This window comes from Macaca thibetana, chromosome 13 (genome assembly GCF_024542745.1).
Source record: "Macaca thibetana thibetana isolate TM-01 chromosome 13, ASM2454274v1, whole genome shotgun sequence".
NCBI lineage: Eukaryota > Metazoa > Chordata > Mammalia > Primates > Cercopithecidae > Macaca > Macaca thibetana.
In genome coordinates this window covers 76831246-76848258 of record NC_065590.1, presented here as the reverse complement: position 1 = coordinate 76848258, position 17013 = coordinate 76831246, and positions in this window count along the sequence as shown.

Sequence of the window (17013 nt, the reverse complement as noted above, 5' to 3'; positions counted from 1 at the left end):
TGTCCTCCTAGTCCAGAGATTCAGTGGAGAAAGTTCTCTGCCACTACTGAACTAGGTGCAGATAAAAAGGTCACTTTTAAAGAAAGAAAGCTGGTCATTGTTCAGTTAAACGTTTGCATTTGTGAACATTCTGTTCTGTGTTAAGAGAGGAATTTTTTAAAATAAAAATGTACATTTTCATGGAAATGATTGGTTGGTGGTGTGCCTTCACTGGAAGCCTAAAGAGAAAACTATTTGGGGTGACAAAATGGGAAAAATTAGTCACCAGTGATTCACAGAGACTATAAATATATGGCTATACTGTTCTCTTCTTCATGACCCAGCTGGGATGAGTGGTTTGGGAGGAGGCAGGAAGACACAAACGGTGCCAGAGGGGAGCTGGAGGCCCCACTCCAGGTTTCGCAGCGTGAGCTCACCCCAAAACCTCCTGTCATAGCCTCTCTCTGTCTCAGCACTGCAGCTGCGTGGGCTCAGCCCCTGGCGGGCTGTCCAAAACTTCTGCGGGGCCAGGACAAAGAACAAGCTAGTGGCCCCCTTCGTGTCCCGCATGAAGCTGCCCGTGCTGCCACAGGGACACCACAGGTTGACGCGCAGTATCTTCGGAGCAGCACAGGGACAGACGGATTGCTGGCTTTGCCATTTCCCAAGCTAGAGAGAAAAGTTAAAGCTGGGACAAGGGGAACTGTCAGCTGACAGAGCTCTGCTACTTGTCCCTGCGAATTCCAGTAACACATACCCTAAATTCTCCTTACATACACACCACACACACACCCCCCAAAATAATTAACTAAATCATGCCTTCATGTATGCACTCATCTACCAGAGCACTGAGCCTCTATGGCATGTCAGGTACTGTGTGGAGCACCAGGGAAGCAATGGTGAAAGCAACTAGCCTGGGATGTCCTCACAGAGCCCACAGCCTAGAGGGGAAGACAGTCCTAGCCTCACGATTATTACAATGGAGATTGATCACTGCCAGGACCAGGAGTTCCGGCAACATGGAAGCACTTAGTAGCCTCAGCCTATCCTTTCATGGGCCAGGAAAGAATTTCTGGAGCAAGGCATGTTTAAGCTGAAACCTCGTGGAATCTGCACCGGCAAAGATCTTGGACGACCTCCTGACTGCTCAATAGCTCAATAGGACAGCGATTGCCTGTTGACTACTTCTGTCTCCTGGTGACCTGCCTTGCTGATCATTTTTCTCTTTTCCCCTGCATCTCCGTTGTTTTCCATTAGATGTATCCCAGGGTCCTGATTCTGGCCTCTTCTCACGCTGTACTCACATCTGAGAAATTGTCAGCTATCCTTGTGATTTTTAAACCTTCTTCAGTGTGTGTGATTCCATTATATATAAAGAAGCAGGGTCTCACTCTGTTGCCCAGGCTGGAGTGCAGTGGTACAATCTTGGTTCATTGCAGTGTCTGTCTCCCAGGCTCAAGCAATCATCCTGCCTCAACCTCCCAACTAGCTGGGACTGCAGGTGCACATCACCATGCTTGCTATTTTTTTTTTTTTTGATAGATATGGGGGCTTCCTATGTTGCCCAGGCTGGTCTTAAACTCCTGAGCTCAAGCAATTCTCCCACCTTGGCTTCCCAAAGTACTGGGATTGCAGGTGTGAGCCACTGCACTGGCTTTACAATCTATATTTCTGATGCCGGTCATTCCTACATTCCAGAGTCCTCTATCAACAGCTTCCCCAAACCCTTCAAACTCAACATATTAAATCTCAAACTTGCCATCTTTTCTTTCAGCTCTGATCCTTAGCTTAGCTGATATATCACTACCCACCCAGTCTCCCAAGCTAGAAACCTGGATTCCTTCCTGCCCCTTGATTTCCACATTTGACCAATTCCCAGGCCTTGGGAAATACTTCTCCACCTCTCTTGTCCTCTGCCACCACCCAAGTTGAGGCCTTCCTCCACAGAGCAGAATAGCAGAAACAACCTCCTACACATGTGTTTCTGCATCTGGCTTCACCCACCAATGCTTCCTGTGCACTGTGGCCAAAGCTAACCACATGACTGCCTTTCTTCATTGGTTCTCAGGATAAAGCCTAAGCATCTTAATATACAAGATTCTCCGTAATGTGGATCCTGGCCTCCAACTACTTTTCTAGCCCTGTCTCCCAGCATTCTTCTCTTAGTCTTAATTCTCTAGGGGTACCAAGCTGCTGTTGATAAACACATGTTGAGGGCCCCAAAATAAACTCCCCTAGTCCCTCCATCTTATCCCTCTGTCTTTTTCCTTCATTGTACTTACCATAATCTAGAATTTTCTTGGTCTATTATCTGTTCATTTATTATTGTCTGTCTCCTCTTCCAAAATGTAGGCTCTACCAAAATAGGAATTTTTAAAAATTGCGGTAAAATATACATGACATGAAGTTGACCATTTTAGCCATTTTTAAATGTACAATTCAGTGGCGTTAAGTGCATTCACATTATTGTGCAATCATCACCACTATCCATTTCTAGAACATTTTCATCATCCCGACAGAAACTGTGTACCCATTAAATAATAACTCCCCAGTCCCTTCTCTCCACCCTTGGTAACCCCTCTTTTACTTTCTGTCTTTATGAGTTTGCCTATTCTCAGTAATTCATACAAATAAAATCATACAATATTGTTCTTTTATGACTGGCTTATTTCATTTAGCATAATGTTTTCAAGGTTCATCCATGTTGTAGCATGTATCAAAATTTTATTCTTTTTTATATTAAGTAATATTTTATACCATGTATATGCTACATTTTGTTTATCCATTCAATGATCATTGGTGTACAATTATTTGAAAATAGGAGTCTTGTCATCAGTAATTCCCCATGGTCTGGAACAATGCTGGTGCATAGTAGGTGTTCAATTAAATATTCATTTTGTTCATCCTTGCCTATAAACATACCATTACCTCTGCCTAGAAACTCTTCCCCTTCTTGCTCTTGGAGAAACTGTTTTTAATCCTTCTAAGCACACATTTCACCTTCCCCAGAGAGTCTTTCCTGACAGTCCCCCACCACACGTTTTCTTTCTCTCCCTTTTCTTAGTGCTATCATTGTGTTCCATATATAATTTAGGAAAACATTTGCATTGCAGTTAAGTACTATATCGTAATTTATTGGATTCTACATTTGTCTCATCTGCTTGACTAGATGCTGCCTAGGGCAGCATCCCTGTGGCCTGCAAGTCTAGGACAGTGCCTGGAACAGAGTAGATATTTAGTGTTTGATGAGTGAGTAAATGAATGAATGAATGAACCCCTTACATCTTCCATAGTCTTTGTTATATATCCAACCACACAGATAGGACTCTGGCTGCCCTTTCCCTCAGTTATTTTAATCACTATAGAACTTGTTAACACAAAAGCAAGAGGGAGGAAGTTTACAGGCCTACATAGGGAGGGTATCCAGAGAGGTGGAGTGACCATCCACATGGCGTGCCTGGAACCATCCTCATTCATACCTGTTGTCCCAGCATAATTGTTAATAGTGTCCCCTTCACTTTTAAAAGTGTCATAGTTCTGATAATAAATTACATGGTCACTCTACAAAGATAACTAACTTTTACTGACCCACCAGCTGGGAAATGATACGATACCCTCGACCCAGGGGTAGGTGGTGGGGCCCCACCCTCGGGCCTTACCAATTCAGTGTGATCCTAGAGTTTTCTGACTGCCAGGAGCTGCCTCTATTCACTTGAGGAGTGTTTGAGAAACCACAGAAAGCTGTTCTATCTAAGTGCACACCAGGCTGTAATGGCAGGGAATTGACATCTCCTGGGAGCAGCCTTCACTCATCGATGAAAAGGATAGGTATACAAATAGCCTGGCAACTGCACCCCTAAGATGGGATGGCTGTGAGGTGTGTGTTTGATGTAATTTCTCAGAATTTCCCCATACGATTATGTTCCGGTTGCACACAGGAGTAACTGCTTGGTAACCTAGGGCGCTATTAAGTTACACTGGGCCAATAGGTATAAATTCTTTATTGGTTTTCCCGTCCCTGTTCCACTTCCTCATGCCTCTGCACTTGCCAAATCAACTACTTGCTCTTGAATCCTTGCTTCGGAGTTTGCTTCTAGGGGAGCCTAAACTGGGAGACTTAGCTTCCTTAGTATTACCTTCTTTCATACCCCTTCTGGTGCACCCCACTCTCAGCCATCCCTGTCCCCACAAGCCTCAGCCCTTCACCTGCCTCCACATTTCTCCTGCCAGGACCAGTTTTGTTTGTTCGTTTGTTTTGTTTGTTTGTTTGAGACGGAGTCTCACTGTCGCCCAGGCTGGAGTGCAGTGGCGCGATCTCGGCTCACTGCAGCTTCCACCTCCCAGGTTCAAGCAATTCTCCTGCCTCAGCCTCCCAAGTAGCTGGGACTACAGGCACCCACCACCACGCCCAGCTAATTTTTGCATCGCTAGACAGGGTTTCACAATGTTGGCCAGGATGGTCTTGAACTCTTGACCTCAGGTGATCCACCCACCTTGGCCTCCCAAAGCGCTGGGATTACAGGCATGAGCTGCCGTGTCTGCCCAGGACCCGTTTTTTCCTTCCCAGCTGGGTCGGGGTAGAACTGGCTCATCAGTAGATGGGAGTGGCCCTGGGTGTGAGAGGCTGAGATTTCCTGTTAGCTGCGCCCAGCTCTGGTCTGGCCACCCTCATCATGGATCCTAATGTCTTTGCAGGTTCTCTAATGTGACACTGCTGAAGAATCAAATACCAATGTCAGTTCAATAGCACCCTGATGATTCACTCCTGGGTCCAACCGCACATGTTCACCTCATCATCATTCTACAAGGAGCAGAGGCCACAGGGATGGTCAGCGCCGAAGGAGGAAAGGAAGCTGCCACCTCTAAGGTACCTAATTGATATGGAGTAGGCTCTTTGCGGGGGTGGCCTTACAACAACTGTGGAAAGTAAATAGGATTTGCATCAGCTTTTTAGAACTAAATATTTTACCTATGATAAAAGAACGGAATGATTATTATAGAAATATGGAGCGGTGGCGGGGAGTAAAAGATTACCCATAATTCTACTCCTTAGGAATCACTGCTAATACAGCAGTTGCTGGTTTCCTCCTGGCCCTTTAGCCATGTGACCCTAATTGAAATCACATTGGCTACGTTTTCCACTCAATATTAGACCGGAAACATCTCTCCTATGCTGCTTCATACGCTTCAAAGCTTAGCAGAAAAATGCTTGTCTCTTCCTTGTACATTTTGTATGGTGGAGAGAGAATATGTGCTCCACCCCTAGGAACAGATACTGTGGGAGAGATTCTTCCGGCATTACTGATCGATTCACTGCATGACGAAAATCCGGAAAAGAACAGAGGCAGAAACCTACTCTCTTTCTGGTCCATTTTTCCGGGTGTCAAAAAAAAAATCAAGAAGTAACAATAAAGTCTTCTTATTTTGGATACATAAAAGAAAATACCAAATATTTAGCAGAAGGATTTAAAGACTATTATTGCGTCTGGAGACAGGCGACTAGGGGAACTATTGTTTTTTCTAACAAGTGTTGTTGAACTACTTGTCTTTTCAATCCATGTGTAACTTTGATTAAAATGAAACAACCTCAAAGAGGAAGACAAGGCATGATTTATTGATCTAACGATAAACGCAGTGTGTTATAAACTTTGTAAATGTCATTTTTAATGGCTATATATTACCTGATCGTGTGGCTATATTGCAATTTATTTTTCTATTTTGCTGCTATTGAACATGTTGTTTTCTCCCAATTGCATTTCTTAGATAGTATTGTGATGAACAACCCTGTGCATAAAGCTTTTTCTGTATTTTAAATACTCCTCATAAGAAAACGAGAGTTCCCCATGTATGAGAGGGCTATTTTACCATACTCTAACCAACTTTGGTTAAAATCTTTTTTTAAAAGCCTCAATTAAGTAACGTATGAAAAATTATTTTCATTTTCAGCAGTTGAGAAAATGAAAGCTCAGAGACCTCCAACTTTTCTCAGTGTGTGCAAGGTTAATAAGTGGCAGGGCTGGCATTTAAACCTGGTCTGTCTGATTGCCAAATCCTTATCCACTCCACATCTGGCCTCTCAGTAGAAAAGCCAGGTGGAAAGAATGAGTTGTCATGAGAGCTGCATCCCAATCCAGCCTTTTCCATTGTCTAGCTAGTACTCTTTTAGTGCCAATTTCCTTGTCTATAAAACAGTTACCACCCGCCACCACCCTACAAAGAGCTATAAGTACCAAATAAGATCATGAATATGAGGACTGTTAGAAAATTCCATTTGATTATAGGTTTCAAAAAGGCCTGGGTAAGCTAGGTGTGAGGGCTCATGCCTATAATCCCAGCACTTTGGGGGGCCAACTCGGGAGGATCACTTGAGGCCATGCATTTGAGACCAGCCTGGGTAACAAAGCAGGACCTTATCTCTATGCAAAATTTTAAAATGTTTAAAAATTACCTTGGCACGGTGGTGAGCATCTGTAGTTACAGCTACTTAGGAGGCTGAAATTAGAGGATCACTTGAGGCCAGGAGGTCAAGGCTGCAATGGGCTGTGATCATACCACTGCACTCCAGCCTGAGTGAAAGAGCAAGACCCTGTTTCCAAAAATAAATAAATAATTTTTAAAAGGCATAGGCCTCACATTCTGTTTCCTAGAGAGAGAAAGAGAGAGATCTCACATTTATTTAGCATTTACCTATGGCAGTTACTTTGAGTTAAGTGCTTTATATGAATTATATCATTCAATCCTCCTAACAGCCCAATGAGTTAGATATTATAGTTTCTATTTTAGAGATGAAAAACTAAGGCTATGCTCCATAACCATTAAATGGTGGAGATGAGCTTGAATCCAGGAGATCTGACTCTAGAGCTTGAGCTCCTATTGTTTTAAAATGTAGTTGTTATTATTACCGATGCTCCTCAACTTACAATGGCTTGACTTAACTTTTTTACTTTACAATGGTACAAAAGCGACTCACTTTCAGCAGAAACTGTACTTCAAGTACCCATCCAACCATTCTGGTTTTCCCTTTCAATACAGTATTCAATAAATTACATGAGATATTCACCACTTTATTATAAAATAGGTTCGGTGTTAGATAATTTTGCCCTACTGTAGGCTGATGTAAGTGTTCTGAGCATGTTTCAGGTAGGCTAGGCTAGGCTATGAGGTTCAGTAAGTTATGTGCATTAAACGCTTTTTCTATTTATGATATTTTCAACCTACAATGGGTCTACTGGGACATAACTACATCGTAAGTTGAGAAGCATCTGTATTATTATTATTATTAGGCCAACAGATCAGAAGATGACTGCTATTGAAAAGATATGTTGTTACTCACAGTTCCCAAGTGGAAGGTGCATGCCAGGCCATGTAGAGCCACATGAGGAAGCAGCAGCCTTGGTCAGAAGGCAAAGAAAGTGAGGGGAAAGCATGGACAAGAGCTTTATTGTAGTTTTTTTTGTTTTGTTTTGTTTTGTTTTGTTTTGAGACAATCTTGCTTGCTATTGACCAGGCTGGAGTGCAGTGGTGCGATCTTGGCTCACTGCAACCTCCATCCCCTGGGTTCAAGTGATTCTCCTGACTCAGCCTCCTGAGTAGCTGGGATTACAGGTGCACACCACCATGCTTGGCTAATTTTTTTTTTTAGTAGAGACAGGGTTTCACCATGTTGGTTAGGCTGGTCTCGAACTCCTGACCTTGTGATCTGCCCCCCTCGGCCTCCCAAAGTGCTGGGATTACAGGTGTGAGCCACCGCACTCAGCCCGCTTTATTGTAGTTTTGCATGAAGGAATGGGTGAGACAGGGTAAGCAAGCTAGACAAGTCTAGCATTGGCTAGATAAAATAGTTTCCGTGGGGTCTCAGGGTGGAGGGACTGCCTCTAGTTGCGTGGTTCCTAAGACTGGGGCGATTATCGCAGGGGGATAGTAGCTCAAACTGAGAACTGCATAAAGGAGGCATTGGCAGGTATGGGGTCTGGATTGGTTGGTTTGCATATAAAAGGTGTGCTACATCTAGAAATTAGCTAGCTCTGGAGGAACAGTCTCTCCAGGATCAGCAAGGCTCTACACACCAGAGCATCAGGAATACAGAAAATAAAGAATCAAGAATATAGAAAATAGTTAATACACTTATGCACTAACCAGAACTGCCTGTGCTATAGCTGGGATGGTTATCATCATCACCATCATCAAGAACCATTATAACAATAAAAATTTCCTATTCTTTTTTTTTTTTTTTTTTTTTTTTTGAGACGGAGCCTGGCTCTGTCGCCCAGGCTGGACTGCAGTGGCCAGATCTCAGCTCACTGCAAGCTCCGCCTCCCGGGTTCCCACCATTCTCCTGCCTCAGCCTCCTGAGTAGCTGGGACTACAGGCGCCCATCACCTCGCCCGGCTAGTTTTTTGTATTTTTTAGTAGAGAAGGGGTTTCACCGTGTTAGCCAGGATGGTCTCGATCTCCTGACCTCATGATCCGCCCGTCTCGGCCTCCCAAAGTGCTGGGATTACAGGCTTGAGCCACCACGCCCGGCCAAAAATTTCCTATTCTTATCCAAAAGTAAGGTCCATGGGACAGAGACTATGTAGCACCCAGCACAATTCCTGGCACACAGTAGCCCTCAGGACAGATTTGTTGAATGAATGAATGAATGAGTGACCAAATGGTCCCATGCACCCGCTAAGCCTAGGACTTCATGCACCATGAAGGACACATGTGTATAGGTGCTTAATAAATAGATTATCTTCTTCATCAGGTAAGCAAGAAAAAATGAGGAGAATACCATGGAAATAACCAAGATCTAGAGCTATGTGCTTAAGAAGAGCTCTTCCTAAAGAAACCCAGATAGTGTTCAGATTTCATCTACTGAAGATCTCAAGAATGCCCAAGAAATCTTGACTTTGTCTTTAGAAAGTCTAGCTGACCCCTCTTTGGATGAGAAGTCTGCTCTCAGTCTTCTTTCTCCAGTGGCCAGATGTCTTCCTTATTAAACTTTATGGAGGACACACTCAGAAGATTCTGGCTTTTCCTTAATCCTCACATAACTGCCCTCATCACCAACTTCATCACAAGCATGTTTATTCATTTACATTTATTCATACACTGAAGAGAGCTTATTGTGCACATTAATTCAGAGTCATCTCATTCATAGATTACAAATGTCTTCAAGGACAACACAACTACTTAACACATTTCAACCACTTTTCAAAACTGGGGACTCCAGGATTTGACAGGTGGGAGGCTAAATACAGCTTTTGGGTAGGCATTCCGAGCCCTAAGAAGATTTCATAGTGCAGTGTCATGCAAGCAACACTATGACAGATTGGAGGAGTTTCTCAGTGCTATGGGGAAAACCAGGAAGAGGACTACCTGCCCTCGAGGAGTTTACAAACTCCTTAAAAGCAATTAAAACAAAACCAAACAAAAAACCCAGACATACAGGATTTAATATTGCAACATGAAGTGACAAACACATTTTAAGAGGATCATTGACAAGGAAAACATGAGAACAGCAAAATAATACAGCACACACCAACCCCTTCTTCAGAAGTTCCCATCCTCCCCCATCCCCTCAAGTAGCCTGGCCTCCCATCCCATCTCTGTAGTGCCAGTGGGATGTCCGATCCTACCTCCCGTCTCCTCTCCCTGTCCAGCCCATTAAATAGGCACTAACCAACTCTATAAACTGCTTCTTTGAAGAAAACAAGAACCAATGACTGTAGAAAATTAGAAGGCCTGGGACATGGGAAAGTAAGATGAAGCTTCAGCCAGGAAGGGAGCAGAAGGGCTCACCCCTTCTGCGGAGACTGTCATAGCCACTTCCTTTCCCAGCCCTATTCCAAAAACATCTCTCTACATTTGTTCAGGGATGGCTGTTGCCATGGCTACTGGTGACAGATGCTTTTTGAATCTGGTATGTGAAGAGCTCTTCAATTTGGGATCTGACCTGGAACAGGTGGCTATTTTTAGCCACACACTGCTTACTATATCCTTTAGAAAAGTTAGTTCTTTGCTTGGTATTTAAATGTTGTCTTACTCCACACTCCCCCATTTCTTTAAAGTGGCTTAAAGCATTTATGGGAATTTGTATTCACTGTTATCACAATGTGAAAGATACGACAAAGACCTCAAGATGCAGCTGTAAACACTATATTTCAGGTGTAGAACACTCAGGGGAAGCCAATACAAGCCCTGAGTAGCAGATGTCAGCTTTATGAGATAAAGGATTGTCCCCTCCTGAGCAACTCTGAGGGTTGGTTCCCCATTTGATGTTCAGAAGTGCTGTCACCACGCTGCTCTGGAGTTCTTGTGCTGGTCTTGTCATTTTGGTGCATTCTCCATTGTGCCTGAATTTGTGCCATTATTTATAAAGTGATACTTAGGATTCTGCATTTATCCCATGCATGTGTGAAGGCAATAGTGTGAATGATAAGAGTTTTAGACATCACCCACCTCCGTTAGCTTGACATTAAAGTCTTTGTATGATGCAGCCCCAAGTTACCTTCCTAAACCTACTTATTTTCAAATATCTCAGCCCTGAAGCCTGAAATCCCTAGGGTATTCTCCAAACATGCAGTGTATTTCCACTGGAAATTTTACACATTTTCTGATGCCCATCTCAAACTTCACATGCCCAGTAATTCATCTTTGTGCCATCTCTCCCTACCCCTTAGTTAAAAGCATTCAGGTATTCCCTCCTTCCTCTTGGATCTCATTATATTTCATGTGTAAATGTATTAGAGCTTGAAGTACTGAACACAGCACCTGGTACTGTGTCATTTGGGCATCTCTTAACTTCCTAATGACTCCTGGAAGCTTCATAAAACCAGAGAGGGAAGTTTTTCTCCATATTGCTTCTCTAGTGCCTGATTCAGTGCCTTGCATAGAGAAGAAACTCAAGAAGTATTTGTGGAATTAAATTGCTATATAAAAGTCTTCAGACCAGGATTCTAGTACCACCTCTGTCAGTGATCTTGAACTTTAAGTTTTCCAGATCTCAGTTTCCTTATCTGTAAAAAGAAATTATGATACATATTTTACTTTCCCCACAATTTTATCATAAGAGCTAGACCAGCTTTACCTTATAAATGGCACTTCCTGAGATGAAAGCACATGTTTCCCCAAAAAAATGAGAAAAAAGAGAAGAGTAAGAAAATACTATAGGACTACCAGGGATATTCAAGCTAGATACTAGAGCTATAGGAAACACTAGAGAAATTCAAGCAGGCTATCCAAAAAGAGAAATAAAGAAAAAGCAGGGTTGAGGTGGAAGATGAAGAGGAGGGAAGGAGGAGCTGGAGGGCCTACATACAAGAGCATACGACAGTCACAAACCACACGCAGTCCAGTGGGAAGCAGAGGGCTGTGAAGCAGGAACAGACGCTGATAGCGATGGTAATGTGAGGGTTTGGAGAGGCACAGCTCAGATCCACTTTCTCATGTGCTGGCCAATGCTTCATTGGAACCGGAGTCTCCAAGTCCGTAAGAAGGGAAATCAGATGGAAAAGGACCCCAGTTAAAGCAGAAGAACTGCTCAGAGATGGAATCCAGAAATTTAAATGCCATGGGGGATTTTGATTCGTATATACTCTGAGACATTCTTTGAGAAACCCTGAGCCAGAGAAACTAAGACAAATCAAAGCTAAGGAACATATTTGTTAACTATTGTTGGAATTAAAAACCTCAGAAATAGGTAAGTGGCAATAGAAATAATGTATTGCATACAGCCCAAGAAACAGGAAAGAGACAAAGAAGGCAAAGGTAAGAGGGGGAAAAAAAGACTTGAAGGGAAAAAGATGTTAACAAAGTATTGGTAAAGCAGGACTTAAGCCAGATACACAGGAAACAAGTGCATAAGTATGCAGATGGCTAGAAAGAAAAACTGGACATAGGTTGATTTTCACTTTTCAAAGCTGGGGATGAATAGAGACAGTCACTATTTCTCAAGGAACTGAGTTTACTGTTTGCTTTAAGGATGGCAATCATGCAGGGTAAAGTTTTTATAGAGCATACATAAAACTTTGGACCAAGAGACACCACTGATCCTGAAACCCACTGAAATAATAACCAAGAAAAAAAGAGAAGTCACATGAGACAGAACAGTCAGTGAGATTCAAAAGACTAAGTTATGCAGTAGTGGACAAGTAAAGAGCAAGTCAGATGGGCGGTGGCTGCAGTGGTCAGCACGGGCTCAGGGCAGGCGATCTCAGGACCATGGATAGCTCTGTGCCTGCTCCACGTCTGGGAAAAGGCTGGCCTTCTAACCCAATGCTACCTTGATTGGTTTCACTGCCTGGGTCCTATTTTGGATATTAAAAGGATCTGCCCACCTATTTAAGATAGAAGTCTTTGGGTCTGGGGAATAGTTGTCCTCTATCTGGTGGCCTTTGATAACTGTTCAGAGGTGGTATGAGAGAATGGAAGGAAGGACTACTGGACTTGGAATGCAGAGGTCTGGGATTTGCTCTCAGCCTTGCACTTGCTAGCTGTGTAGCCTTGGTGAAGGGAAACTTAGTAAAGCTGTTTTCTCCTCTGTAAAATGGGGTTAATAAGATTATCCCTGCTTCCTGTAAAGGAAAATATGGGGAAATCAAATAAGAGTATGCATGTGAAAGCACTTTTAAACTGTAAAGCCCTAGCTAAATATGTCAAGTTGTTAAAATTACCTTCCTAACAAGTGAACAAAAGGGTTCCATAGAACTCTGCAGGGTCAGGAGACAGGGCTGATAGTCCAAAGGTATATCAGAGCCCAACAGCTCATAAATGGCAATACAGTACGGAAAGGAATGTGAATTTTCAAAAGCAGTGGGAGGTTGGTGGGAAGATGAACAAAGGTGAAAGAGAAACAGGAAAAAGCAGGAGAATGAATTCGCAAATATTCATGACTTTCCCCCCAAAAGCTGATTATTTTATGTAAATTTACAGATAAAATCTGAAACAAGCTAAAATATCAAATATGTAGAATAAATTTTGGAAGAATTCAAAACAATTTCTTTTTTTTTTTTTTTTTTTTTTGAGACGGAGTCTCGCTCTGTCACCCAGGCTGGAGTGTGGTGGCCGGATCTCAGCTCACTGCAAGCTCCGCCTCCCGGGTTCATGCCATTCTCCTGCCTCAGCCTCCCGAGTAGCTGGGACTACAGGCGCCCCCCACCTCGCCCGGCTAGTTTTTTTTTTTTTATTTTTTAGTAGAGATGGGGTTTCACCGTGTTAGCCAGGATGGTCTCGATCTCGTGACCTCGTGATCCACCCGTCTCGGCCTCCCAAAGTGCTGGGATTACAGGCTTGAGCCACTGCACCCGGCCTCAAAACAATTTCAATAATCAAATGTCTTTCTGCAATATGTAAACAAACTCTGGTCAAACTGGATCTCATTATTTTTCAAGCCTTTGCTTTAATTTATTATTAAAAAGTAACATGTTATCATTATAGAAAAAAATCAGAAGAAATAAACAAGCCAAAAAGATAATTAAAAATATTCTCAAACCTGTGAACCTAAAGGCAATCTTCCAAATGCTCTCCTAACTCTTCCATGCACGTAGAAGGAACTGGGTTCACTTACATATATATATATATATATATATCACTTACATATATATATATATATATATATATATATATATATATATGGAGTTAGTGCAGTGGCTAAACCTGTGTGTTCTGCTGCCAAACTATCTCAGTTCAGTCCCCAGGTTTCCTCTTTATTGACTGTATATCTCCAGGAAAGTTAATCTCTTTAAGCCTTTTTCCTAATCCATGGCATTGGGTTTTACTAATAGTACTTACACCAAAACCTATCGTTAGAATTAAGTAAAATAATGTATTTAAAACACTTTATACAATGCCTGGAATATAATAGGTACATAGTAATAAGGACAACATTGTCAAGTAATAATGTACTTGTAGATTTACATGGTGTCATCATAATACTATGATATTTAATAATAGTAATGTTACTACTGCTTATATTGTTTTATTATTAATAATAAATATAGCTAATCTTTGTAGTTATCCTTAATTATATCTATAAGATAAATTTCCAGAAATAGAATTTCCGCATCAAAGTAAGAATGTAAATATTTTAGAGCAATGTCATATTTTAAAGGAAGAGAGAGAAATTCAGTCATCATGGGGAAGAGGGACAGATGTTAAAAATGAAAAGTAACATATGGATGAAAGGATTTAGGATTCATTGCTATTAAACTATGAGTGAGCAAATCCTAGAAGCCAGCAATACTACCTCTGGGAATATGCTACAGAAATAATTGCATGAATATATATATGTGCAAGAACGTTCATTGTGGTACCATTTATAAGAAAAAAGTGAAAGCAACTTAATTATCTCATTGATAGGAGAACGATTATATCTATACAGGAGAATGATTTTGTAGATATGTAGATAGGAGAACAAATCATCAATGAATGAATCAAGCTATGCTTCCTGTCTGGCACTCCACTTTCTCCCATAACATTGTATCAGGAACCCATTGCAAAGTTAACACATGTAGCTTTACTTTTTCTTTTTAATGGCTATATAATATTCTCCTTTGTGTATATATGTAAAGTTGAATATACATATATCTGTAAATACACATATATCCGTAAAGCTGAGTATACATATATGTATATATACACACATATCCACAAAGTTGAGTATACATATATGAATATATACATACATATTCGTAAAGTTGAATATTATATAGCCATTAAAAAGAAAAAGATAAATGTACATATGTTAATTTTGCAATGATCAGAAAAGGGATGGTTTTTGTTTTGTAACAACCTCTAGTTCGTACATATCCTGTGCCTCTTATTAGCCCATTTCTCTCTCTTCTTTTGGTAAGTTTATGTCACATTATTGGGATTAAAACAAAAAAACCTGTGCAGCACTTTACAATTTCAAATACCTTTCATATGCATTATCTAGATTGGTTCCATTGCTCACACATGTAACTACTGAGCCTTGACCCTCCTGCATCCTTAAAATTTGCCACATAAAATAAAATCATATATTAAAGCAGTAGAGATGCTTGAGAAATTATCTTATCCAGCACTTTGCCTTTAGGGAAAGTATGTTTTTGCTGTAAGTGGAAAAACTGAGGTACACAGAGCTAAGTGACCCAAAGACACATGGTTCATGGGAGTGGGGTGATGACCAAGATTCTCTTTCCCGATCGAAATGGAATTCTCAAAATCTCGGAAACTTGGCAAGATCAAATAGGGAATATGCAAATTCCTACTGAAACAGGAAGAAATTAAAACGATAAATAGGAATCATTAAGGGGAAAAGAGACTCCCTTTTCAAAATGCCGTGAAGAACTAGGACATGTTAAAACTACATTAAAAATATTCAAAAGGAGGCACCAAGCCAAGGACTTTAAATAACAAAAATAGCTCTCCCCTTTTGCAGGAGTGACCAATGCAGAGCACCTTTTCCCCTATACAGGTGAAGAAAATGGAACAGACATAGTAAAAATCAAAGAACAAATGAGGAAAGTCTCCATAAACCTTCACTCATGGAGATGAGTAAAGAAAGAAAAGGTTAATCAAGAAAAACAATAATAACTATTAATAACATAGAAGACAAAAAGAAAGACAGAGTATGGGACATAGCAGAGAGAGATCCAAAGAGAGCCACGCAACAGGCAGCTCTGCAGGTGGTCACAACAGACATCACTGCTCAAGACAGCAGCACCACAAGGCTGATGAAAGGGGCCATTCTCTTGAGTCCTGTAACTTTACTGCTGAGACCTCACAGTGGACCTCCAGACCCCAGTGGACCACTTGATTTCTTACAAATGTAGCAAAGTATGAAAAAAAAAAAAAAGGTTCAATGATCAACTGGTACGGTGAAGTAGTGTTAATTTAAACCAAGGTAGGGATGCTGGGAAGAAAATCAATTGCTCAAGGAGGGAGAGCTTGTGAAATCTTAGGTGGAGGCAGAATCTCTGCAGCTTTCCCATCTTTTGAGTTTTCCCTTCTCTGCTCCAGCTCAGTGAAACTCTCCGTACTTCCTCACCTGGGAGGGTCATTAGCAGCACCCTGCCCCTCCTCAGAGCGTGAGTCTTCCTATTTATGCAGACAAAAACAATAGACCCTTTTCAATTAGAACCGAAAACAAAGATTAGCAATAACTGGGAAAAATAAACCCAACCCCATTCTCAAACACTCAAAATGCAATAATTATCAAAATATGAGTATAATTTTCCTATTTGTGCAGAGAAAGACAGTTGACCCTTTTCAAATAGAACCTAAAATAAAGACAGAGAGAGTTTGCGAAACTCTTCAAGTTTAAACGGGTAGCTAAAGCTTAAATGGGTGTGACTGTCAGAGCCTAGTGAGAAGGCAGTATGCTGGTATTATGTACATTTCAACCCCACCTTGTTAAATTTGCCTGAAGTACATTCAGGAGTTGGTTCAGTCTCAGTGCTGCTCTGCTGATCCATTGTTCTACACTCATGTCTTGGGCTGAGTCTCCAAAGAGTCCCATCAACCATCTTCCAAGGAGTGGCTTGTCTTCAAATGAACTCTTGCACAAGAAACAAACTTCTCAGCCTCTTCTAAACCTCACAGCCCCAGGTTCAAAAGATTGCACTCTATTTCAGTCCCAGAATCACCTAAGTTCTTCACTCCTCAAGTAGCCAACGCCTCTCGCACACCCACCTAAGTGCTTTTGGGAGACCCCACTCTCAAGGGATAGTTGCTAATTTTTAAAATTTTAATATGCCTGCTCTTGTACAACCTAGGATTGCAATCAACCACAAAATAAAAGAAAGCCCAACTATGGCTTAAACTAACAGGAGGTTCACATTTCAGGAGGAGAAGTAGCCAGTCATTGGGGGCCATGGCTCAGTCTTCCCACTGGGGACTCAGCACTTCCTTTCCCTCCCTGGAGGTGTGGCCTGCTAGCTTTCATCTTCTTACTTGTTGTCTCGAGGTTGCAAGGTGGCCACTCTACTTCTAGCTTTCATCCATGTTCAATGCAGAAGAAGGGAAAGGTGAAGAGGTGAAGGACTATCTCCTTACAAGGCTTTGGGCTTTTAC